Source organism: Mesocricetus auratus, unplaced genomic scaffold (genome assembly GCF_017639785.1).
Source record: "Mesocricetus auratus isolate SY011 unplaced genomic scaffold, BCM_Maur_2.0 Super-Scaffold_100026, whole genome shotgun sequence".
NCBI classification, from domain to species: domain Eukaryota; kingdom Metazoa; phylum Chordata; class Mammalia; order Rodentia; family Cricetidae; genus Mesocricetus; species Mesocricetus auratus.
In genome coordinates, this window is record NW_024429207.1 from 8608528 (window position 1) to 8635120 (window position 26593).

Genomic DNA, 26593 nt, shown 5'->3' on the forward strand with positions numbered 1-26593 from the left:
ACAGAACAGAGCACACACAAGCACTTTACACAGAGAGTGCCAGGCTCCATTAACTGCTTGAAATCCCTGGGGGGAAATGTCATTTCATTAGAGCCTCTTGGCTGCTAATCAAGGGCTTTCCATTTCCTTAAGCATATTGATTTGGAAACAACTTTCCTTCTCTGAAAAACAAACAGTTCAAGAGATTCTTTCTGAAGGAACACCTAGAGAACTCATTTTTCCTTTGGTAAGTAGAAGCATGGTAAAAATTACCTAGGATTCAAGCAGAATGGAATCCTGGCATCTTTTCTCTAATGAGATGTTACTGACCATACCAAATCCGTGACATGTCTTAATGACAATTGAAGCCCTCCATCATCTCTATTTGTCAGACTGACAGTAGTGATTTACATGCAGAATAAATACTAGGTCAACATTAAGATACCATTTTGACTTAGTCCCTTGCAGTAATTATAGTGGGTATCAAAAGACAGCCAGGCACTGCTTTGGGCCATTTGGTTTGAAGAATAAATCACACTACATTTTAATGTGTATTTGTAATTCCAGGCACATAGTCAATACTTAGTAAATGCAAGTGAAATATGAAACTCAGTGTGCAACACCACAAGGTCTGTCCAAACTTAATTCCCTCCCAAAAGTACAAAGTTAAATAAACACTAGGATACAGACCAGTGCATGTCTCACATTTTCTTCTATTACTCTTTTCATCTAATGCCCATTTTTGAAGAATTACTTTTAAGCAATTAAAATACAAAACTCATTGACAATGCTTGTTATGTATGTGCACATTCATGTATATGTTTGTATGAATGTATATGCACAGGTGTGTGCAGGTACAAGAAGACAGTGTCTGATGCTGTGGAGCTGAAGTTACAGGCAGTTGTGAGCCTCTAATGTGGATACTGGGAAATGAAGCAAGAGCAGCAATGCCCTTAACCTCTGAGCCATGTCTCTGCCTCTTACATCATGGCTCTTAACTAGGAGTCTCCTCACGTAGAATAAAAAGAAGTGTCATGCACTACAAAGATCATAGGGTTCATGAACAGGCTGCATTCTAACTCTGCTTTCTTCCACATAGCCACCTGACCCGTCCATGTTACTTTGTCCATTGAGTTTTAGCCTTCTACACAGATTCCCAATAAGATCACCTGAAAATCAACTACAGGCCAAGTACGTAGCCTGTAAGTTTTCACTTCCCTCTTGGTAAAGCCCAGTCACAATATCTGAAATTATGACAAAACAGAATATAAGACTATGCATTAATATCCTGATGCCATTGTTTGGCTTGTGGAAGCTGCAATGACAGAAGTGACTTGTTCCTTTCCCTGGACTCTACATTTATCACCCCTCTCATACACACAGGTAAAATGTTTGCTTAGACACTGAATGTTTTCTATTTTGGGGGACCCTCTAGCCACTATTGTCCTCACCCTACAATATAGCATTGAAAGTTAAAATATTCTTGTTGATGTATACTTTCCCATTTCCCATAGTTACCTTTGTTGCCGCATTTTTTCTCCTTATGTGTTGGAAATAAAGATGCTGCGGTAAAATAAAATATCTAGTGTTTTTTGCACATCATGGATTTCAACTTGCCACATGACCCTTCCTCTTGTTCCATAAATTGCCTGTTAGCCAGAGTCAGCATGAGAACCAGTGGGTCACAGACTAGCCTGCAGCTCATAGTGGACCATGAAGGGAGACTCAGTGAAAGAACTGTAAAGAAGCCCATGCCATTGTGAAGAATGAGATGAAAATAAACAACAAACAGAAAGGTGAACAAATTCTGACCTAATGAGTTAATTAGTTTCATATGATAATTAGAGAAGTATTCAAAGCCATGATAAAAGAAAGCTGGGAATCCAGCATGGGACTGATCAGGACCCCCGGAATGTGGGTGTCAGTGAGGAGGCCTAGATAATCTATTAAGCCTTGGGTAGTAGATCAGTATTTATCCCTGGCACACAAATGGACTTTGGACTCCCATCCAACAATGTGAGATGCACTCTCAGCCTGAACTCTTGGGGAAGGGTCTAGGCCCTGCCCTGGATGAAATGACAGACTATGGACACCCCCATGGAGGGCCTCACCCTCCCTGGGGAAATGAGGGGGTGTTGGGGGGAGGGCACGGTAGGAGGGGAGAGAAACGGAGAGGGACCTGGAATTGACATGTGAAGCAACCTTGTTTTTAAATTTAAATTTAAAGAATACAAGACAGAAAAAAAACAAAAACAAACAAAAAAGAAAGCACTAATTTTCATTTTCTTGTGACATGTTCATCTATTTCTTATAATAAAAGCAAAACAAAGCCAAAGGCTTCAAGAAGAGTCTACATGTTTATAACCCTTTCTAGTGATACCTGGAAGTAATTATTAGTTCTGGAAAAATTATTTTTTCTAATCATCTGGAAGAATCTATTTATACATTCTAATGAATTCATACAGAGTTTTGGTGAACCTAAAAGACTAATGGGATTAAATATAAGAAAATAGGGGAGTGAATTGCAATTAAAACAATAAATCAGCTTGTTTTTTATTGTCTACAAAGAGGTTTCTCCTAAGACTTTAAAAAAATAGAGCACAGGCTGTAATAGAATTTTCTTCACTCAGAAACATTGATAAAGTAGGATGCAATAATGAAGAGACCACAGTTTCTTGCTATTCCTATGGCTGGAAAGTAAACACCTTCAGTGGGCATTTTTCTCCAAAGAGATAAAAGGTTGATGTTTGCACACCACTCCTCATCCTCCTGAGGCTCTGCTCTATGTCCCACCCCTCCATAACCACTCCCTCCATCTCCTGCACACTCTGTTCATCTGGGAGGCCAATCTCCCAGAACTCTGGATTCTCTGACTACTCCCACCATAACTCATTGTCCTTCCTTGACAGGAAACCCTGATTTTTTTCCTCTGTGGGGTAACTGTATGGCCACCTTCTTCTAAAAGCATCTTCGGCTCATGGCCCTGATCTTACTTGCTGTATGTACATGTATTCTAGATGTTGCTTTATCTGTCATTTTCTGATAGACAGACTAGGCTTCCTAAGATTGCCATGCATTTTTAAGTCCCTTTTGTGTTGGTAGTACCTGGGCCATAATGGGTAACCCATAAAGAATGGGGAGTAAATGGAACATAAAAGCAAGAAGAAATGTGGCTACTTAACAAAACATGAGGTGCTGGTGGCTGTTATTTCCAAGAACAGGTGCTCATAGATAATGAGCCAGTAAAGAAGCAAATACTGTTAGTCATGCAGAAAGATGAGAAGAGGAGAAAAATGACATTGAGTCAGTAAAATTTTAACCATGTTCTAAGGAGCCTTTCTTTCATAATTTATTAATCTTTTCTCCCTCTTTGGAGGTTGCTTGAAGGCATCCCATAAATAAAAGGTCAATGGTGATTTTATAAGCACTTACAGAGATTCTGGGAAACTTTCCACCAAATATGAAATAGGATCACCCAGAAAAACAATGAGCAGATGAAGAACAAGAAGAGGAATAAAATTGGCTCGCAAATAAGGAAGCAGCTGCTGAATCTGTGAGATCCAGAGTATGCCGGCATTAGATGAAAGAGTCTGAGAGTGTGTTTCCTCTAGATATTTCTAGAGCAGGTTAAGATAGTAAACAAACCAGCTATCGATAACTGCAATTAATGAGGGAAGATGGAGACTGTAGAGTATGCCAGAGGGTAACAGAAGCTGGGAGATGACTATAACAGTTTACCTGGTTAGTTGAGGCTTCTACATGTATAGTATTTAATGCCAAGAGCTCACTGAGTGGAGGAGTCATGGAAACAAATGGAAGAAGAACCTTTGGGGCAGGTGGGGTGTGCCAGAGTCTGAGATCACAGGGAGTTCAGAGTGTCCAAGAGACCCAAAAAGAGGTCGGTGTGGGCGGGATGTAGAAGCAAGCCATTCCCATAATGAGCATGGAGAAGCAGAGCAAAGGCAGCCAGGCAGTGCTTTACAGGTCAAACGCTGGAATCTGGATGTCCTTCTTGGAGTGAAAACAGATTTATACTTGGTACATAACGCTTTGCCTGCTGTGGCAGAGACTTGAAAACAGGGCAGTGATTTGAAGCAGGGCAGTGAGGACAGTAGCTTGAAAGAGGGGTGGTGGTAGCATGAGTCAGATCCTGGGAGTGGAGATGGGAAAATTGAAACGACAGTGATTATTTGGCTAGAGAAGATGGAAAAGAGCATAATTTCCATAAACGCAAAAAATTTGAGTAGAAAATTGCGTGTGCACGAGGAACTGTGCTGGATAAATTTTCAGCTCAATAGCAGCATGGAGGTGAGTGGGAATTGGGCCGTGAGTACAAACGAGGTGACAAGAGACCAGCCCGAAAAAAGTCAGGCTGCACAGTACCTTCATTATCCGCCATGCGAAGTGGCCATTGATGTTATACCCATAAAAGTGACGTAGTGAATTTAACTTTGCATATCTTTCACTAAAATTCCAAGAATTCCATGAAAGGCCATGGGTGGGACCTCAGTTCGCCACTATGGCATCAGAATGTCCCAAGAGGTCTCCTTTGTGAACACAAAGTGCAACCAGATCCCTCATATGACACCAGTAGCAGATCATTTGTAAACAGCCCTCTCTCCCTTATTAAACCCTTGGCCATTGAAGGCAGCATGTGAATATGGTTTATTTCAGACCTTTGGGAATGCTTCCCTAGCAAGTTATTCACAATGTACAAGAAACACTTATTTCTGAAATGGTTTTACCTTGTTGTGCATCTTTTTCACTCTGGGAAGCTCTGGGAATGCTGTCATTCGTCCTCCTGCCCTTTACCCTCAAGCCCTGCTCTTGGTTCCACTGCCAAAGAATATTTAAATATATACTTATATATATATATACACATAAATATATATGCATATATTTAAATCCATGATGTCACTTTTATGCATATAGCCTCAAGTACATCAGGCAAGCAGTGGGCTGAGAAAGAGTGGTAAAAAGCTCTCCTGTGAATTATGTGTATGTTATTCTTGTGTAGTTCAAGAATAGAATAAATGACTAATTATTCCACATGACATTGGCATTACACTTTTTTTTAAGCAGCAGGCTAAACTAGGAATGATAAGATATTTGTTTCTCAACACTGTGTATAATCTGAATAACAATGAACCTTGATGGAGAGCATCTATATTTGCCAGCAATGGGTCCACTTGCCAGCAATCTGCCCAATACAGAGGTTGAAAAACAGATAAAAATAGTGTACAATCCTAGGAGCTTATGTTAATTAAGTTGGGGGAGAGTGATAAGAACACAGACAATTTCAATAAGATGCAAAGTCTTACTATTCACATTTCATGGTGGGATCATTACCTGTAGCCTACCACACTAGCAGCTGGCAATTCATACATAGACGTCCACATGCAACTATGGTAATTTCTTTTCCATTTGGATAGAGTTTTTTATGAGTTAGTTTCATAAGTAGCAGTATGATCAAATAAGGTTATAATCCCATTTTCAGGCTTCTTATCAATCCAGGGTCCAAAACTCAGTTATAATTCTTGTTTAGAATCTTCAACTAATTTAAATGCCATGTTTTGTAGATTTTAGTCAGAATTCAACCTAGAAAATGCTACTGGGGTGTGTTCCTAAGAGACAGAAATGTGCTGCTCTGAGAGAAAAAAGATCAGTTGTTAATTTTCACATTTGTTAGCCCATCAAATTTATTGTGAATTGAATGCCAAGACCTCTTCACCATAGGCTTTTTACTCTACCTGTCTCAGTGTCATTGTTCCATTTAGCCAGGCTGCTTTCAACAAATACAGTTTAGTTAGCTGTGGCATGAGCGTAAAGAGAAGATAAAGATTCCTACAAGACACAGATCACTCCTGACAAAGCCCTGGTACATGCTTTCCATCCTCTTCATTTTTGCTGCACAAGATAAGGGGAGGTATGCAATGGGCGACTCCTGTGGTATAATTTTAACCCCCATATCAATACACAGAGGCCTTTTCAAGTTATAAAAAGTGTGCCATTCCTGTTATCAACTGGAGAGAATGAGGTCATTGTTCTCATAGCCCAACCGTAAAAACCTGGCATGTACCAGAAGGATGAAACAATACCTCTGGCTGGAAAAAAACACAAAAAACCCTCATGTACCCAATGAGATACTTTTTAAATTGAGCAAGATCACACCGAATAGAGAATTTTCTCTCCAACACAGCATTTAATTCAAAGAAAAAGATTTCAAACAGTTTGCTTGTTACCTCTTTTCACAGTACTTGCCTTGATTGGTGACCTCTATACAGCAGAAAAATTAGGACAGACATCTATCTAGTTTTGATTATTGCTACATTTGTTTTTATTATTTATTTAATTTTTGGTTTTTTGAGACAGGGTTTCTCTGTATTGTTTTGGAGGCTGTCCTGGAACTCGATTTGTAGACCAGGCTGGTCTCAAACCCACTGAGAGCCACCTGCCTCTGTCTCCTGAGTGCTGGGATTAAAGGCATGCACCACCAACACCCGGCCTATTATTACCACATTTAAAGATTTAAATGCCTGGATTGGCTGTATCAATAAAGATTTAAGGGATTGGGAAGTGGGCACTTGTAGGAGGAAGTCTGATGCCGCCATTAAACATGTGACTTACTAAGTCTATGCCGCCACTAAACATGTGACTTACTAGAGGCGCATACAGATGAGGTAATAAAAGGGCGGTTTACCACACCGCTAACCACACCCACTTTAGGCAGGACTAAAGACGTATACGGCTGGACGTAAAGACGTATACGTACGTAGGCGGAACTACGTCACTAGCCAGGCCCACTTTTGGGCATGGCTAGGGGCGTTACGGGGGAAGGCATAAAAGACAGCGCACAGGAAGTCTCGCTCTCTTTTCCTGGAGTTCGGCTTCCGGTCCAGTCGCTAGCTGAGATCTGCTGGGCTTCTCGGGGTTTGGTATCGTGTGAGTAATTTTCTAAATTAAATACTTAGCTTCCCTTTCAGTAACTGTGTGTCGCGTATCGTTACAGCGTCCGTAAAGCCAACAGGCACTGGCACATAAATGAAGGATTGACTGAAAGAAAGTAACTTGGAATGGGTCAACAAAATATCCCATAGGAAGAGGGTGGTAGATGAGAACAGGAGGAAAATCTTCCCAGGAGCTGATATTCCTTGGTGGTCGATAAGTTGTTCACCTTGCTCTGCCTAGCCTCTCTAGCATTCTTCCTGCCTCCTCAAATGGAAGCCTGGATTAGACATTACCTGAGGGGTCTTTGGGTTCTGCATTTTTTTCTGTCTTTGATGTGGTTGCCAAGATGGAACAATTTAGAATTCCTTTTGTTTTTCAAAGAGAATATTTCACAGAAGTTTAATTATCAACCTCAATCCCATGTGAGTGAAACTGAAGAGAGGTAGTGACAATCCTAACTCATGGGCCGTTCTGCAGGGGAACAAGAAAGGGTGGAAACCCTACCAGAGTTCAGGATTCCTATTGCTCCTGGTCATTCTTTTACACTGTTTCAGTACCTCTACCCTCACTAAAACCCTCACATGAATTCTACCATACTGCAATTTATCTTTGTTTATATGGTGAAGTGACACACACAAACCCTGAATTGAAAAATCACTGGGTTTACTGTTTTTGATTTCTCTCTCCAAATCCAGGAAAGACTACAATAGAAATCAACAAAAATAGAGAAAACCCTTAGGGGCATTGACACCTAATACTGTCTACAGTACAGTATTGCAGAACACAGTTTAAGTGCATGCTTTACCATAGGACTTAACTTCCACAGACGTCTTCTACATTACAGCTTAGCTCTGAAGACGTTCCTTCTATGCCAAGCATTTCATGTCTTAACTTTCCAGTGTGACATTTGGTTCTAGTTTCCAAGAATTCCATTTAAATGTGGCACCAAAAAGGTTTTAAATATAGCTCCATTTTTTTGTCAGATACCGTATTATGAAAATGCCAGTTGATTCTGTTTCTTTGTTTTCATTGTTGGGGGTGGGTCTGTGGTGGTGGTAGTAAGGTAGAGGCCAATCCCAGCTATATCTTCCAGCCTTTCCAGCTCTTTCTTAACTGACATAACATCCTATTTCTTTTATACTGGGATTCTTATTTCAGTGACAACACAGGTTTGTCTCTAAGGCATCAACTGTCCAGAGACTGGTTTCAAGTGACACGACCTAACTGGACTCTTGGCCATGTACATGCTTAAACTCTAACCCAGGAAATGCTTGCCATGGTTTGTACAAATGGACACGGGAAATTCCACAAGGCCTAGAAATCCTCAAATATGCAGTCATATTTGAGAGAACGTTTGGTGGTTTTCTCTACATACCCCAATACCTACACTTTGTAATCATTGAACTGCTTTCTGACGTTAAGAGAGGTGTAGTACCATCCAGTTAGTGCTGTGAGATACTGGTAACCATTACCAGGGAGTGGTTGGAGGAAGCTGATACTCGGTGAATAACAGGCTGAATACTAACCAAGCCAGTGTGCTCCAGCTTGCATCAAACAAACCACATTTATGTTTGCTGGGAAGCCAACAAGGAGAACTTTTTAAAAATTGGATTTCATTTCACTTCTAACTCAATTACTTGAAAGTTACTAATTGCTTGAAACAAACTTAATTAAAATAAATTACTTTGCCTCAGCAACCAGTTTTGCTTAAATAGAACTGCCCACTGATGAAAAACAATTAGACATTTATACACAGATGCCACACTTAAACAGTTTGACTTTATAAAGAACTGCGAGCCAATTCAAGGTCATGGTTTTCCGTCTTTTTCTTTCCTGTCCCATCATGCATACTAGAGGCAGCAACAGATTCAATTAGCTTCTGTGGTTGCTCTGTTTCAATTCACTTTAGTGCATTTCATTTAATCAATTGAAAACAATATTTGTAGTAGGAAGAGTCAATTTCATTCTCACTTTCTCTCTTTTCTTTCATCTTGAAACTCTCAATTCTCAACTGTGTAATTCGTTATATTTGCTGACAAATATATTTGTTTCCCATATTGCTAGTCAGCTAGAAACCTCCGAATGAGATGCAGACTCTTGCTACCTAAGAATTTATTTTATTGGCATGAGTGCTACATTTGGCTTTGCTAAATTTGATGAATACTCATTTGTTAATCTGCATGGCTACTTTCAGGAATGATTTACTGGAAGAGTTGCCATTATGGAAACAATTAAAGCAGGACTGTGGGTCTTGAGATAATAACACTGGCAGCATTCTAATGAGTGATCTCATTCAGGTGTTCCGTGCACACTAAACACAACAGGTCTTTTTTCAAGGTAAAAACAGACTGCCTCTAAATCACCTATGACTAACCTAAATTCTAAGTTATGTTAAGATGACCCAACTCATCTGATAAGAAACACAGTTTAGAACTAAATATGCAGCAGGGTCCCAGAGATCATTATATCATTATTGAATGATTTATGTGCAATCTTTCATTTCCACTATAAACAACACAGTGAGTGAGATTTCTGTCCAAGGCACCAGGTAGGCAAAAAATGTTCATATCTCTCTTTTGTTTGTCAACTTAAATTTGACTCAAACCCTTGGACTTGCAGAAAATGTAGCCTTGGTTATTTGTTTTGCTACATTGAGAATTCCCAGTTGTGCAAGGAATTTCTAGGCCCAGAAGCTCTGAAGGAAGTCTCGTCATTAGTACAAATATAACTTCCTACTGACCATTTCTAAGTTACTTTCAGGTGTTGAAATGCCTGTTGCTACACTTGGGTCTGGAAGTCTCCATTGAGGCTGGGGTATTTAGATATTGAGAGAACACCCTCCATAGGTAGTCATATACAACCAACTCCCAGAACTTGTACCAACTCTACAAACTACTAATTGGATATCAACCTTCTGTGTCTTAGTTGTCAAGAGACCATTCTTTTAACTCCTCCAAAGGCCAAATCATTCCTCTCTCTCTTTTAGAAACACCTACTTAATCTTAATTCACTTTAGCATCTTGCTATAGTTCTAGAATAGATCAGGAATGGTTCCAGGGTCCATGTGTTGAAATCTTGTTCTATAGAGTAAATAACTAGGATATGGCTGAATCTTTATGAGGTGGAGACTGGTGGGAGAAAGACCACTCACTAAAGTTGTGCCCTTGAAGGGATATTGGGACCCTAATCTTCCTGTTTGCTTCCCTCCTGCTAAGAGGTGAGAAGTTTATTCAACCTCACACTCCTACCTTACTACAGGCCCCAAACAATGGAGTCAATTGACCATGCACTGAAAGCCCTGAAATTTCAAGCTAAATTAAACTTTTCTTCTTATAGTTTGATTATCCAAGAGTTTTTAGTAATAACAGAGAACTGACTAACACACACTCGTATAAAACACAGAGAGCTAGCTGGGCGGTGGTGGTACATGCTTTTAATCCCAGCACTTGGGAGGGGAGTCAGAAGCAGGCGGGTCTCTGTGAGATCTACAAGAGCTAGTTCCAGGACAGCTTTCAAAGCCACAGAGAAACCCTGTCTTGAAGAAAAAAAAAGTAAAATTACAAAACAAAACACAGAGAGCATCTACTTCTATCAGGAAATGCAACAGAATAGTAAAGTATTAAAAGCTTCTGTTTCTACAAGGCAATATTTACCCACTAGCATTTCAGGTAAGGAGGACTGGTTGGTGTTGGGTTGAGGGGCAGGGACAGAAAAAAGAAACAATACAGACAAATAAACATTTAAATAAAGCATGTCATCACTATTAAATGTGTTTTTGTTTAAAGTGTGTGTGTGTGTGAGTGTGTGTCTCCTTTTATCCTGCGGATTCTGAGGGTCAAACCTTGGTCTTCAGGATGAGCAGCAGGAGTCATCTCACTAGTCCGACTATTAAATATCTTGATTACTGAACAAGTGCGTCATCTTTGAGCCATCACCTACTGCAATTTCTTTCTATGCTGAACTCTTCCTATAAACACAGGTTAGTGAAACAGAGAAAAGCAGAAGATGCCCTGGCAAAACTCACTGGCTAGAAATGTGTGCCCAAACTAGAAGCAGGGGGCCCTGTGTGGAGAGTGCTATTTCTGCATTTGCATAGAAACCCTTTGTCACTGGCAGTGCTCAGACAATTTGTCAGACTAAAAAAATGATGTTCAGTCAAGATAGGCAATACACAGTGTTCTGCTGTGGGCTGAATGTGATTAGAAACAAAACATAGCTGGACTCCAGCTTAATTCAAGATTGATGCAAAATGAAGTTGTTTTGCTCCTAGTTCCATGAGAATGAATTTATTGAGAAAACATTTTAAACGTTTAATTTTATTAACATTCTTAAAATAAAAGATAACTCTATATCATGAGCATCCTTTTTGGTTTTTAAGACTGAGGAAAACTAAAAGTTAAAAAAAATCTTCCTTAATTGTTTCTTGAGAAAGTAAGAGATGTAATTAAATGTAACTAATATGTGATAATTATGGTTTACCACTCTAATAATTGACATTGTTAGCAATCATTGTGTTTCCAAACTTTTCGCCCTTTGTATAGGCTGAATTTCCACTTTTAACTGTCTTTTGTTTGTTTGTTTAGTCTCATGTAGCCTAAGCTGGCTTTGAACTCACTATGTAGCTGAAACTGGCTTTGAACTCCTTCTGCCTCCACTTCCCCAGTGCTGGAATTACAAGTTCAAACTGCCAAGTCTGACTTTTAACTGCCTTTTAAGTGTGTGTGTGTGTGTGTGTGTGTGTAGAAATTATATCGACCCCCTGGTTATTATATAGCTCCTGTGTACTTCAAATGGGCATCAATGAGAAGCTAACTTCCTTGTACAGTGGAATAGGGAGGTACATAAAATCTTTGGGAGGTAAAAGACACCACAGTCTCACACAACACCACCTGCCTCACAGGGCCTCACAGAAAACCTTGTACCTCTGCACCCTACCTTTTTTCTGTATGGGCTTCTAACTCTTTATCCCAACAAAGAACAGTCCTACAAAATAATTGGAAGCCGCAACCTCTTTTCGGTACTATTTTTCAAACTGTTTGACTCTGATCTCATTTGAACTCTGATCACAATGACTGTGCCTTTAATGAGATCAGACCACCATCCACATCAGAGGGCTCTGCCTAGCAAGCTTCTGAGGTCAGTGTGAGTTTGGCTGCATGGATCACTCAGGGAGAAAGCACAGCACAGGAGTCCCTTTACTCTCGGGTGCCTTCTGCAGGGAATTACTCTTTTGATGAGTAAAATCCAGAGAGTGGCTGGGAAGTGGCACGTGCCTTTAATTCTAGCACTGGGGAGGCAGAGACAGGTGGATCTCTGTGTGTTCAAGGCCAGCCTGGTCTACAGAGCAAGTTCTAGGACAGGCTCCAAAGCTACACAGAGAAACCCTGTCACGGAAAACAAACAAACAAAATAATAACAACAACAACAAGAAAGAAGTCCCAGGAACTAGTTAGCAGACAGTATGGAGAGAAACCCCATCCATTGAACACCTGTCAAGCTGGGTTTGGAAGCGGTGGAGGAAATGAAGGGAAGCAACATTGATCATTCTCTTTCTAAGTTTTCCCATTTGTACACTGGGAATAACTAGACCTTGGCTGCATTTTAGGGAGTCAGTGAAAACAATTTTTCAAATTGAAAGTTAATGCAAAAATTATCAAGAAAGCAATTAGTGGACAATCTTTGAATCAATAAAATCATGCACTTTTTTTCTTCCATGCTTCTCTGGTCTGAATGTGCCACCCATCCCCCCAGATTCATGACTCAACATGGGGCACATGTGATAGAGTTAAGAGCCTGTATGTGGTGACTGAGACACTGGGGCAGAGACTCATGTTTTGAATTAGTAAAGACTGCATGGCTGCCATCAGGATGCCACACCCTTGAGGCATGACTCGAGTCATTTTGATACTTAGCTCCCCAGCATTGAAGCAGGCTTCCTTTGTGCCCACCATCTTAGTCAGTATTATCTGTCTATGCTGGTTATAAGGACCTGGTGTGTAGGTGGCTATAGTCTCATTCTCAGGGCTGTCGTTAATCTCTGAGGCTGCAGTGATCATCAAAGACAGCTGTGTAGAATTCCCTTTGAAAAAGCACTGAAATTGAAGTAAGTTTAGATTTAGGGACTTTATGTTTAAGAAAGAAAACAAAAGGGCAACAGATATCAAAATAGCACTTCTGGTTGGTTTGGACTTAGCCTCATTTTTGAAACCTTCAATAGAATGTCTGATTTCACTTTTCTCTGGGGACACATGGAAAGAGGAGTTAACCAAGCCACTGGCTCTTTCCACGGGCAATCGTTACCAAAGAAGTGTAAGGCATTAGCAAGTGCAGATAATTCAGGCATCTGGGAAATGGCTTATAGCGCTGGATACCTGGGCTCTGCTTGTTATCTCAGATCAGCCTCTGGGCCTATGCTGTCTACTTCCATTTCCCTTTATTCGTTCAATGAGGATAGTAGCATCTTCATAGCATTTTGTTTGAGAATTTTATAAGGTGTTCACATAAGCATCTTCGTGCATAGAAAGCACCAAACAGCAATGAATGGCCAATGATGGTGACAATGAAGGATGGCTAGCCACCAGTGAATGCATTCCCTAACTTTCCTTGATGCTGCAGAATAGAAAGCAAAAAAGAACAAAACCTTAAGAAACTGATCTTGTGTCAGCAAGATGGCTCCACAGGTAAAGGAATGTTTAGCCAAGGATAATGACCTGAGTTTGATTCCTGAAACCCACAAAGTGGAACGGGAGAACTGAATTCTGAAAGTCATGACCTTCCCTGACCTCCACAGGCATGCTATGGCACACACACACACACACACACACACACACACACACACACACACACACACATTAAATCGGTGAAATAAAAGAAACTGGTCTTCTTTTACTATACTTTGTCTGTGCAAACAGGATCCACTCAAGATTTTTAAGTGGTCAGCCTAGGGAGAGAAAAACCAAAAGAAAGACGGAGGGAAGGTGAGCACAGAGACACCTTGTTTCATCCTTGCCCAGTGCCTCCATATTGGCCCATAATATGGCAGCCTCAGACCTCTTTCATGTTGGGAAGCATTGGGAAAGGAGAGCTCTCTCTCCTATTTCATGATTCCTCTTGTTCAGGACAGTGGCTGATAGAGCTAATTATACTCTCAATACCTATGATTATCTGTAGTGGTGGGCCCCATTGTGACAAGAATTGGTGGTTAATGGTCAATCAACAAAAGGAAAAGTGGACATATCTGCTTCCATTCACTAATGAATGTCCAAGTCCTTAGCATACAGTCTGGCAAAAAGAGGACACAAAGCAATTATTGGTTGAAAGAGTAAATGAGTACTAGCACAAAAGGAATTATATATGTATATGTAAATATATAATAATCCATGTATGTGAAGCCTATTTATGTATGCATGTATATAACCCTCTATTTATGTGTGTATGTATATGTTATCCACCTATGTATATATAATTTATATAATCCATCTCTCTATATATAATCAATATATGTATTAATGTGTATATATATATGTGTGTAGCTTATTTATCGTCTGTCTATCTATCTATCTATCTATCTATCTATCTATCTATCTATCTTGTGTATTCATTTCCCAATCAGCTTTCCCAGAGAAAGACTCACAGAGTACCCAGCCAGATACTCTTCTCTCATTAGGAAATCCATCATTTTCTATGCCACGATGACCTCTTTTATGAGCTGGTCTTAAATCTTCTTTGATAGATGAGTGAATTTCAGAAGCCTATATGGGTCTTTCACCTTATGTGAACCAGTGGTAATAGGAATATAGAAATCTATTCTTAATGACTTCTGCTTCTATTTTCTTTCCCTGAGTGGTAGCTGCCAATTCTACTTCACCCTTGAATTTCCAGTTGATAACGACATAAATTCATCAGCATATGAAATTTCTTAACATTATATTTAAACTGCTTGTGTGTGTGACAGCTTTAGTTATGTTTTCACTTAGACACTGAGATCAGATTCAGAGAAAACAAATACAACTTTTCTGTAGCTAGGTACTGATCTGAGAATGGGTTCATTAGATAATACATTTTACCTTTGCTTTTATATAAAAGTATTTGAGAGAAAGACTTTGACCATGAACCGAACCTTATACTCATTATTGACTCTGTACATTAATCAAAACTGTAAATCCAAGTCATTTGTTCCCTAAAACAAGGTATTAAAAAATACCATTGTTCTAGTTTTACTGCTGTCGCTGTGACAAAATACCCTTACAAAAAGCTACATAGGAGCAGTAGTATTTATTGACTTACATTTCTAGGCTATAGCCTGTCACTCAGTAGAAGTCAAGGCAGGAACTTCAAACAACTTGTCGAATCACATCCAGCCAAGAGCAGAGAGAAAGAAATTCATGGATTCTTTTTGCTTGCTTATGCTCACTTTCCTTTCTTCGTTATTATATATAGTCCAGAACCCAAGCTCACGGAATGATTCTGCCCACAGTTTGCTGGGTCTTCCTATGTCAACTAATAGTTCAAACAGTCCCCCCATCGACATGTCTGCAGGCCAACACAATAAAGGCTCTCTCCCCAGGTAATTCTAGATTGTGTCAACTTGACAGTTTAAACTAACTAGAATTAGATTAGACTGATACAAGTTTAGTATTATATTTCCCCTTATTTTAGTTATGCAAAGCAAAAGCAATTACTTTTATGTGATTTTTTTCTAGTTTACATTAAATTTAATTTAATTAATCATTTCAATGATTGCTTTCAGATATCGCCCTTGCATCAGTCACCCTGGGTTATGCTGTGGAAATGACCTTTCTCCTAACAGAGGGACAAGGCCATTTAAAGATCACTTACTTCAGTCCAAAGTGAAAGAGCTGTGATTACCTTTTTGCATACTATAGAATATTGAGCTTGGCATAATGCTGTATATACATGAGTATTCATATTTTAAGAATTTTGAATCTTGTTATTTTTATTGCTGATATCTGGTTGGGTAGACTCAGAAGATTTGGTAATGAAAATGTGAAAATGTGTAGGAGTGGCTCAGAGAGAATGTGAGGTCATCATGTGGGGGGTCATCTGAAAATCTAAGACCAAGATGCCCATGTTAAACTATTTGTTCTATAAGATACTTGGCTGGGAGGTTAACAGTCCCCTAGTTAAATCAAAATAATGATATAATGGAGCTTAAAGGATCTGTTGTTCCACATGTTAAAGTCAGTTAAATTGAAGATTTTACATAACTTGAAATTATCTTAAATGAATTGGTCACACGATGATAATTATGTGATGTATTTGCACAGGTGATATCTCACACATGCATCTTGCTTTGCTTTGCTTTTGAGAAAGAGTCTAAACATCATAGACTTCCAGCCTCCCAAAGTTAGGGTTGACATCCTTTGCCAATATGGCAGGCATTAGCATGATTTAGCCATTTCATAATAGATATATATTTGTATATGGCATACAATATGATATATATCTCCAATTTTTATTTCTAGGTTAAAAATAAGCAAAATACAAAAAAATCCAATAAAACATTTCCTTTGGAGACAAGTGTTTTAACTCTCCTTGTAGTCAGCTCCTATCGCTTTATAATTGAGCAAATATTTCTGTTAAATTGGCTGAAGCACACAGTTAAAAGGTTGAGAATGATGTCTCTCTTTTCTGTGCTCATTCTGTAAATTATGTATATAATATGTAACAGGATTGCATAATTGTCTACATCTGAATTAGTATAATGACTACCATGTGGAGAAGACAAGTAGGACAGCCTTTCTATTTTCTCTTTTGTCTGAAAGCCCTCTTCTCTCTTAAGAGGAAGGCTTTGCCTGAATTCTTCCAGGATTTGACCTGGCATTTGCTTATACACACATAGTTGCTCATATGCACGTAGATACAGTTCTTGCCCTGGTGAAGCATAAATAGCATCCTAAAATCTGTGCCCTGCCTGTCTATACTTGCTTTCTTTTGCATTTACTCATTTAATAATATGACTTGCAAGACGTTTAAATCTCAGAACACACATTATTGGTTATTTTTAAAGTTATATAATATGGAATTGATATGCTTAATCTAGAATCCTCCTCTACCACAAAGGGGGGCCACTTGATTTCTTTTCTGGTATGTTTTTGTACAAAACAACAACAGCATTCTGTGTTTGGTACCCTTCTCAATACAGCTTTTGACTTTAGTGTAAAATGCTAATATGTAATAGAATCTTAGAAGAAACTGCAAAGTTTAAGGCTTAAAATAATTATCTTTTTAAATAAAATTACCTCATCCATAAACAGGGAGTTACTAATCTAGAATTTTATCAACACTGGTGAGAATTAGCTGGTTGTAAATGAGTGTGTACTTGGTGCATTTGATTGCTAAGTATCTTTAATCCTATGGTGGAAGGAAAGGACTAATTTGAATATCCAAAAAGGGGCTCAGTGATTGCATAATGGGTTTAAAGTCTTGACTTCAGTCTTCAGCACACACACCCAAAACAACCCAAAAAAATGAGCAAACAAAAAAACCTTGATGAAAATATAAGAAGGAAAGAACAGACGAGGAGGAGGCTGCAAAAAGATATAAAAATGATGAGTCTCTAAGGGGAAAAGACGCCCGTCATCATTTCTCTGGCAGAGCTCTTGTCCCAGGGAGCCATCTTCCTCTGCTCACGTAACCTTCTGCAAGGACATATTACAGGCTGATCTAACAACTGGTAGTTTATTAAATGCACATGTGAAATTGGCTTAAATGAAAGGTCAAAAATAGAAGCTAGCCCAGAGCGGGTGTGGAAACTATAATTTGCATTAGCAGTACCGTCCAGTGTGAGACAAACTATCCATGGCCCCACAAAACTGAAATCTAAGAATCGGAAAATATGCCAATACGGTTAAAATAACAAGCAACTGTTTTAAGTGGTTAATTGTTGTAGCTCTGGTTGTAGTTTACATTATATCCAATGGAGAAATGTAATGAGCCTCAAGTGAGAGGTGTGCTTCAATACAAGAATAAAATGATAGTGCACAGAATTACATTTCTTTTCAAAAGGGCTTCCTAGGGGCAGATATAAACAGCTGTCATAATGTCTTAAGCTACCTATAAAAAGGGTCAGAAAAATAAAACCTTTTATTACAATTTCAAGTCTATTAAAGGCATTAGCTTTAAAATTGAAGGATGGCCTTTCAAAAAGGCTTGAAAAAGAGCCAAGATAAATATGAAAAAGAAAATTTATGCAATAAGGCTAATGTTTGCAAGACACTAATTTTAATACATATAACAATTTGATTCATGTACAAACCGTCTCAAACATAATTTCTCTGATTCAGAATAAGCCAATGCCCATATAGGGTATATTCATATACCACATTTGACATAATTACTAAAAGTACAACTCTCTTGGGGCTGGAGGAATGGCTCAGTGGGTACATTGCTGGATGAACAAAAACAAGGATCTGAGTTTGGATACCCCCAGAACCTATGTAAAATTCTAGGAAAGTTAATATGTGATTGTAACTGTGGAGCTGGAAGGGAAGGAAGTAGGTTGTCCAGCCAGTGTAGTCAAAATGGCCATGTGTGGCTTCAGGAAGAACTCCTGTCTCAAAATTAATACAGAGAATACTGGAAGAAAGAAAGATGCACTATACTGATTTCTTCCTGGCCCTACACACACACACACACACACACACACACACACACACGGTGAGAACTCCTATCACCTTAAGCACCCACATGCCACAAACACATAAAAAAATGAATACACCTAACTTGAATCCACAAATGGATAGTCAAATAATTATATACTGAATGATCAGAATTAAGCACTCATTGCTCATTACAAATAGATGTGGAAACAATCAAATATAACAGTTCTACCAAAGCTAAAATAAAACATCATCTTAAGAGCTATGACATTAAAATAGGAACTAGAAACTAAACAGGAAGACACCCCCCTATTGTCATTGCTTTCAAAGATTATGATATACACAGTTAAGGCCTACTACCCTTCTCTATCCCTGTTTGGGTTTTCCACCTGACTAAATCCTGCCTGTCCACTGGATGAAACAGCTTTATTCATCAACCAATGGGAGAAACATATATTCGCAGCATGCAGAAAGATATTCCCCATCAATACAGCACTTGACTGATCTTAATCAAGGTCACGTCCACAGACATAGACCCCCATTTATGAGCTCAAGTCCATTGGCAATGAAAATTCAAAAGTAGTCCACGGGTTACTGCTCAAGTTCTCATTATGCCTTTTCTCTCCATCATGCATAGACTCAAGTGAAAAAGAATCAACTAGTTATTTTTACAACCACTTGTCACGCTCTTTAAAATTTTTAGAAAAGAAAAAAGTATATCTAAGTATATATAAATGAACTTGAACGTTTGGCTTTATTTAGGATTCTTTTAGAACATCCTCAGCATTTATGTAGAGAAAAATAAAGTACCACAATGAATGGCAACCTATGTTCCACACAGGCCCCCTCCATTTCTATTATATTTTGGGGGAAAAAAAGAATTAGGTCTTAGTCACTAAGCTTCCATAATGTAAATTATCCAGCATTCAGAAACTTTCATCTGATTTGCAGACACCTGGGGACCTTTGTCATCTTTTCTCTCCTAATTAAATACTCCAAGAAAATCCACATTACTAAGCATTTCTCCTCTTCCAAGTTACTGGACTCTTTAGTAATCCATAGGACATGTTTCCAACTCCAAGTGTTCACAGGCAAATGCCATGAATTACAAAAAAACAGAACCCATCACCCACAGGCAGAGATGAAAAATTTTGGGTACACTTTGAGAATGGCCATTTAAAATGTTTCAGATCAGGTGACAAGGGGACACCATGAAGCTCAGGGCACCTTAGGCTATGTTCAGGGAATGTGTTGTGGATGTCATGTGGTCTGCATCTGCTCTGTTTGCAATTGATAGAGACAAATGGGGAATATATCCTTTGGCCTACGAACACACATGGAAAAGAAATTGGGACACTGGTAACAAGGAAAGGCACAGAGGGACTGGGACTTATGGCATGTACTAGATGAATGACAATATCTGGGCCTATTTGTCTGCAGCAAGCAGGGTGACAGAAAGGGGCATTCCTACCTGCAGGGATTTCAGGCTATGCCTTAGGAGAGTTTCATGTAGAGTGGTTCTTCCCAGATGGGATAACTGAGGTTAGAAGTTAAGAGAGAAATGAATTCTCTGTAACAGGGGGAGCCTTCCAGCCAGCACAAAGGCAGAACAGTCTCCCTTGAAAGGTTGTGTGTTGGGTATACTATGAACAAAACCTGGACAGTCATGCTGTGAGAAATGGGAGAGGTTCTTGGAGGTCAAGGGGTACTAGTCAAAAGAAGGCTAAGAGCCCATGGGACAAACTCAGCTGTTGAGAGTGTACATAAACCCACCTTTATAGACATTCACTGTTTAAAAGATGAAGGGGCAGTGCCAACTTTCCTCTAGTGGGTTGCATGGAAGAGAGCACCCTGTGTGTCAAGGAAGCTTTTGAGCAAGCAAAACAACAGTCTTTGAAGAAATATACTTTCCTCTTTTATACACTTCTGAATCTGATACAAAGTTTGGTTTGTTTGCAATACTGAAAGCTCAATGCTTGACCAAGAACCTGGGTGTAGCTCAGGATGCAGCAATCTTAACTTCATTGCTATTTCAAAACATGGCCTTGATTACAGAAGGTTTGACTCTGTAAATGCACACCATAGAGTGCAGATTTATACACCAAATATTTTGTGGTGCATTAAAAATATTTTCACAGGTGATTTGAAATATTCTATTTTAAATATTTTAGCCAAAGGAGCTACTGTAACCTGGTTAAACAGGGTGTTCACTGTTCTGACAGAAAACCACAGCATCATGAGATTTCTGCAAAGCCTGAGGTATCTTGACTCTCAGCTATTTGCAGTTGTTGCAGTTAGGATAATTTTCTGGGGGGTTATTGAGACATGGTTGTTGACCTCCTCAATAACAAATGAACCAAATATACATGTGGTTTTCTTCCTCCTTGAGTTGTTGAATACAACTTTTTGATTTTTTGTTTTTTAACTAAATCATTACAAGTTAATTACAGTGCATTGTCCATGTGTACATTAATTACTATGCTTTTCTACTATAGCTGAAATAAGGATGAACTATGTAGAAGCTGACATTTTGGATTTTATTTTTCTTCTGGGATCTGATATATTGATGGTAGTCCTAAGCCATGTGTGTTGGGTTCTCCCTATACTTAATATGATTCTCTCATGTATTTGGTTAAGACTCCCAAAGATCAATTACCATGGAACCTGTGAATGTTTTTGTAGCTAGAGAAATGGTCTAGATGACTTTGCATGAGCCCTCCATGAAATCATGTAGATCCTCATAGGAAGGCTGAGGGAGTTTTGATTAACATGTAGAGTTTTTATGAAGGGGAGAGCAGAGAGTAGAATGATGAAGGCACAAGCCAAGGAATGGAAGTGGCCACAAAAGCTAGAAGCAAGGTACTGTCTCTTCTCTAGACTCTCCAGGAATGTTGTTCTTGAATTTGAACTTATAGCTTTGAAACCTGAAGAATAAATTTCTGTACTTTAAGACACTGGACTTGCTATAGCATCTATAGAGAATCAATACAGTGTTTTCACCTTTGGTCAGAACCTTTTTCTGACTCCTAAAAGCTGTCCTTAAGATAGTCTTGGATGCCCTTCTCTATCTCTTTGTTCTCAGTCTCTGCTAAGTCTTCAAGGCTAAGCTTCCCACAGCGTGGTCTGAGCAGTCACTTGTCTCAACACCAAATGCTACAATGAGGGGCACCAGTCGGCTCCATTGCAAGACACAACCCAGAGCAAGTCACCCACAGTGTGTTACCCCTGAACACTGTTTCCTGATGGTTGGTTTCAAGGGATAAATTAAAGCTGTTGAATGTGGTACCAGAACAGGGCTCACTGACCTATTTCCCTCTGCCTTGAATTTTGTGTCTAGCACATGATTCCACATCCATAGCTTTAACTGTTAATTTGACACAGGCTAGAGTCACCTAAGAAAGGAACTGACTACATCAGATCAGCCTGCGGGCATCTATGGGAGATTACCTTGATTGTTAATTGAAATGGAGGGGGGGATCCCACTGTAACCAGCACCATCCTTTAGGCCAGCAGTTTTCAACCTGGGTGTCAAATATCCGTTTCACAGAGGTCGCCTAAGACCACTGGAAAGCAAAGATATTTACATTAAGATTTATAGTAGAAAAATTACAGTTATGAAGTAGCAGTAAAATAATTTTATGGTTGGGAGTCACCACAACATGAGAAACAATATTAAAGGTTCGCAGCATTAGGAAGGCTGAGAACCATCGTCTTAAGCTGTTGATCCTGTGCTGTATAAAAAGCTAGCTGCCCTCGATCCAGCTAGCAAATAGCATCCTCTATGGTTTCTGATGTACAGTATTTGCTATGAGCCAAAGTTGGAGGTAATGTTGTGTGGAATAGGATTTTCCCCTGATAGATGTAATCCTCATCTCCTTCCATCCCCGCTGACCCTCAGTGCTCACTTAGGTGTTTATCAGCCATAACGTGCCTGCCTCTTTCCTCTGCTTGCATGCCCCTGACTATGCGTGCCCTTTCCTTTCTTCATATCTCTTTCTGTAATTTTCTCACTAGCCTGTTGCATTTCAATGCCTTTGTTTTTCTCTTTGCTGAAAAAAAGGGAGTGGGGAACACTGTAAGGCCAGGGATAAAAGTATCCTTTTATGTTTCAGTATTAAGTACAATGTGATATAGGTAGTTGATTGACGAGATAAACAGAATAAACACAGATCTTGTTAATTGCTCAGACATTTTATTACAGATTAAGGAGTTCAGATGAGCTGTCCCCAAGAGCGCTTCTATGTCTGAAACACTATGAGTCTAGAGTCTGTGTCTGCTAGTACAACTTTTACCCAATATGCAAAAGTAAGGGAATTTAATGAATTTTCTAAAGAGGAACCACTTTTACATTTTTATGTAATTTTAGATGACAAGTCTTTGTTCCTCCCTTCCTTCCTTTCTTCTCTTCCTTCCTTCCTTTTGTTTCCTTCCTTTCTTCCTTCATTCCCTCCACTCTCCCTCTCTCTCTGTTTTCACTCACCGCATAGCTTGTTTTCCTCCCTTTCTATTTAATTTTTATAGAATATATTTTGATAATCTTTTCCCCTCCCCAAACTCCCCCCAGATTCCCCTCACCTCCCTACTCACTCAACTTTATTCTCTCTATATATCTATTCTAACTTTATTTTTATCTGTCTATCTATCCATCCATCCGTCTATCTCTTTTGCAAAAAAATAGCACAAAACACTATATTGTTATCCTGTGTTAGCAATCTTAATGAAGCAACACAAACTGGAATATTCAATTGCTAAAAGTAATTAACTGTGCCTACAAAAATATAAAGGCTAAGCAGAAATAGAGAATCACAGTGATCTCTAATGTTTTCTGTTGTATAGGACTGTGCATTATATCCTTAAGAGTCAAAGATGAGACATGATCAACAATATCAGCAACGTTGTTTCTTTTTAACCAGAGCTGCTCATGTAATTAAGAAAGATTTTGATTGTATACTGATGTTCGTAACAACATTATTCATAATGGCTAAAATGTGGAAGCAGCCCAGTGTCCACTAACAGATAAATTGACTGTGAAGATGGTATTATACACATACACATAAAAATGTAAATACACTCTTAAGTGCCTGAGCAAAGGCTAAATTCTGACATGTGCTTCAACATTGATGAACCTTGAGGAACTTAAATCAGTCATACAATAATATTATATACTTCAAGTTAGACCAGTTATCCAGACTAGTCAAATGCACAGAGACAGGAGAGTTGAGGTGGGAAAGGGGAGTGGGGAGTTGAGGTGGGGAAGGGGGTGGGGAGGAGTATAGAAGTGCAATCCTTGATGGAAATAGATTGTGAGTTTGGGAACATGAAGGGACACTGGAGGCAGATGGTGCTGGCTACAATGTGAATGTCTCATACCAGTGGACTGCATGGTTGCCATGGTTAGCTTTTATATTATTTATAGTTTGCCACGATTTAAAAAGAGAAAGAAAGCAGAGAACTTTGTCATGTAGAAGGACAACTACAGAATCCAAAAGTAAGAATGAGGGACATTCATAACACGTTCTTCTCTGGCCCAAATATACAGACAAGTTGATACTAATAGCTAATAGCATTCGTCATTTCTTGGCCTTGTGACCAAGATTAAGTGGGGGAGTTGCTGAGAGTATGTGTGGAGCTGATGGCGTGACTGCCTTGACATGACATTCAAAGGATGATGGATGTGGAAGGCCAGGGACAAAAGGATTAGAGCTCATGGATTAGAAGACGGAACTAAGATTTCGGTGCATCATGAGGAAGGAGGATACACAGAGAAGCTGCCATACTCAGGATGTGGGCTTCCGAGTGCTGCATCTACTCAGATGAGAGGGGCTGATGTTGCCCAGTGGAGGTTGCTTGAATCTGGATGGACAGGTTGGAATACACCAGACGAAGCAGCCTCTACCACATGGAGGGTGATGTGCCAGAAGCTGGGTTTGATATTGGTAGGAATCCACTGACAGGGCTGTTGCTCAGAAGACTTCAGTATTCTCTCTGATACTGACAGATACTGGGTTTGCTTGGCACCACATTCACGGATGTAAAGTTAGGGCTTGGTAGACTCATGGAAATGTGCACATTTTTAAATGGCTAAAAAAGTATGGGGACATACTAAAGTAGAATATACAAGAAAGAACTGAGCAAAAGGACCAATGCAGAAGAAAACGTTGGCAGGGGCTCTTGGAGAAAGTGGAAGCAACCCTTGCCAACTGCTTTAGGCTGCTGGTGTATTTGCATAACATTAAAATTAAAGCCTGACTAATTTTCCAACAAATTACTTGGCTCCAAATGTAAAAATTAAAAGGAACTAGTCATTCAAAAATTAAAACATATTTTTCTTGCCTGTATATAATCTGTATGTGTCTATTCTGTACTCTATTTTTCATGAATGGCTTTAACCTAGGGCATTTCTGTCCATACTCATTAAGCTACATATTATACTGAAGACTTGACCAAGAGCATCACAAGTGTGCAGATGTCTTACCATGCAAGGCACCAATTTCCCCCTTTAATTATTTCCCTGTCAGAATCAATCTCTCTCTGGGGTCTGCTTTTGAGGCTCAGCCAATCAGCTTCATTGTGCTGACATAGCCCAGCTGATGCCAAACAGGACTGCTGCTGAGGTCCCCATTAAGGGAACAAAACACACAGTCATCCCAGACATGGCACCCCGCTGCTGCAGCAAGCATCACCATGACTTGAAAATCACGGACTGCCAGAGAATGAAGGAGGCCTGGAGACTTTTCTCATGTCAGTCTAGCAAGAGGACAGTGATTGCCTGGTGAGCTAGGAACAGATCTGCATCTACAAATGCCTCATGATTCCCATATCTACCCCCATAACTCCCTCCAGTGTCCTCCATCTCTCTCCATAACCCATTAACATATGCCTCCCAACCCACTATGCCCAATTAGTGCTGCCCATACATGCAAAGGTGTGGGTCCACTGAATCATAGGATACCTCCCAGTGGTCACATACTCATAGAAGAATGGATATCCTTCTCCCATTATCTGTCAACTGCTAATAGCTCCTCAGTAAAGGATGTGGTCTAGAGACCACCTCTCTGCTCTTTTTTTTGAGACAGGGTTTCTCTGTGTAGTTTTGGAGGCTGTCCTGGAAATAGCTCTTGTAAACCAGGCTGGCCTCAAACTCACAGAGATTCACCTGCCTCTGCCTCCCAAATGCTGGGATTAAAGGCATGCACCACCAACATCCAGTCTCCTGTCTGCTCTTACAACATCTGCTTTCATTACTGTACAGTAATATTGAGTAATATTGCATTTCAGACTTGATAAAATCTGACTTAGCTGTGTGCTCACAAAACCCCAAGATCTAGAAGAGTGAATTAGACTTCCAATGAACCGAATTCTTCTATCTTATATAAAAAAAGAAAGTTCTCTTGAATGACAGGGCAACTCATGATGTCAACAAAGCAAACATAATCAACTAATCTAATCAAGATCAAGAACAGAAGGTATTCTTTTGGATGTACACTCTCTTCTGAACTCCATGAATTCAATAATTCCCTTATATATTAACTCTGATCCATTGAACTATTCCAAGAGGACACATAACGTCAGGCACAGCTGTCCACAGTCACAGCCTGTGGGACAATTTCAGATTTTCAGTAGCCATGGAATAACAATTGTGTTCCAAGTTGCAGTGATCATGGTGTCAGGATAACACCCATTGCTCAAGTTGGGAAGCCTGAAAACTTTGTCCTATACTTGGCCACTTGCTGGCTTTGTGACCAGATCTTAATGTTCATATCCCCAGACAGTACTGGGAACATGACTGGTACATGTAAGACAGAATAAAATGAAGACCTAGATTCCTTACTTGAACAACTATCTTAATAGCAAAGATCTATTTTTTGTATGTGTGGTGTGTGTTCCCGGCATTTGGTTATGTTTGCCTGGATGAGCATGAATGAGGTATTGTCACTTGAATGGGGGCAATGACCCAGTCAGTGGCTAAACCACTGAGGAATACCACTCCCCTCCTATGCACTGTTTAATTTTCGATAGCTCCTCCACCAAGGGCGGGGCTTTGT

At 39.5% G+C, this 26593-nt stretch overlaps 1 protein-coding gene and 1 pseudogene across 2 annotated transcripts in view; one reads left to right on the plus strand and one right to left on the minus strand.

Annotated features, from left to right (window-relative positions):
- Positions 1-26593, minus strand: part of Sorbs2 (sorbin and SH3 domain containing 2) — a 300895-nt gene that overhangs the window by 230275 nt on the left and 44027 nt on the right. The window lies entirely within an intron of this gene.
- The window catches only part of LOC101827898, a 60641-nt pseudogene that overhangs the window by 5366 nt on the left and 28682 nt on the right, over positions 1-26593 (plus strand).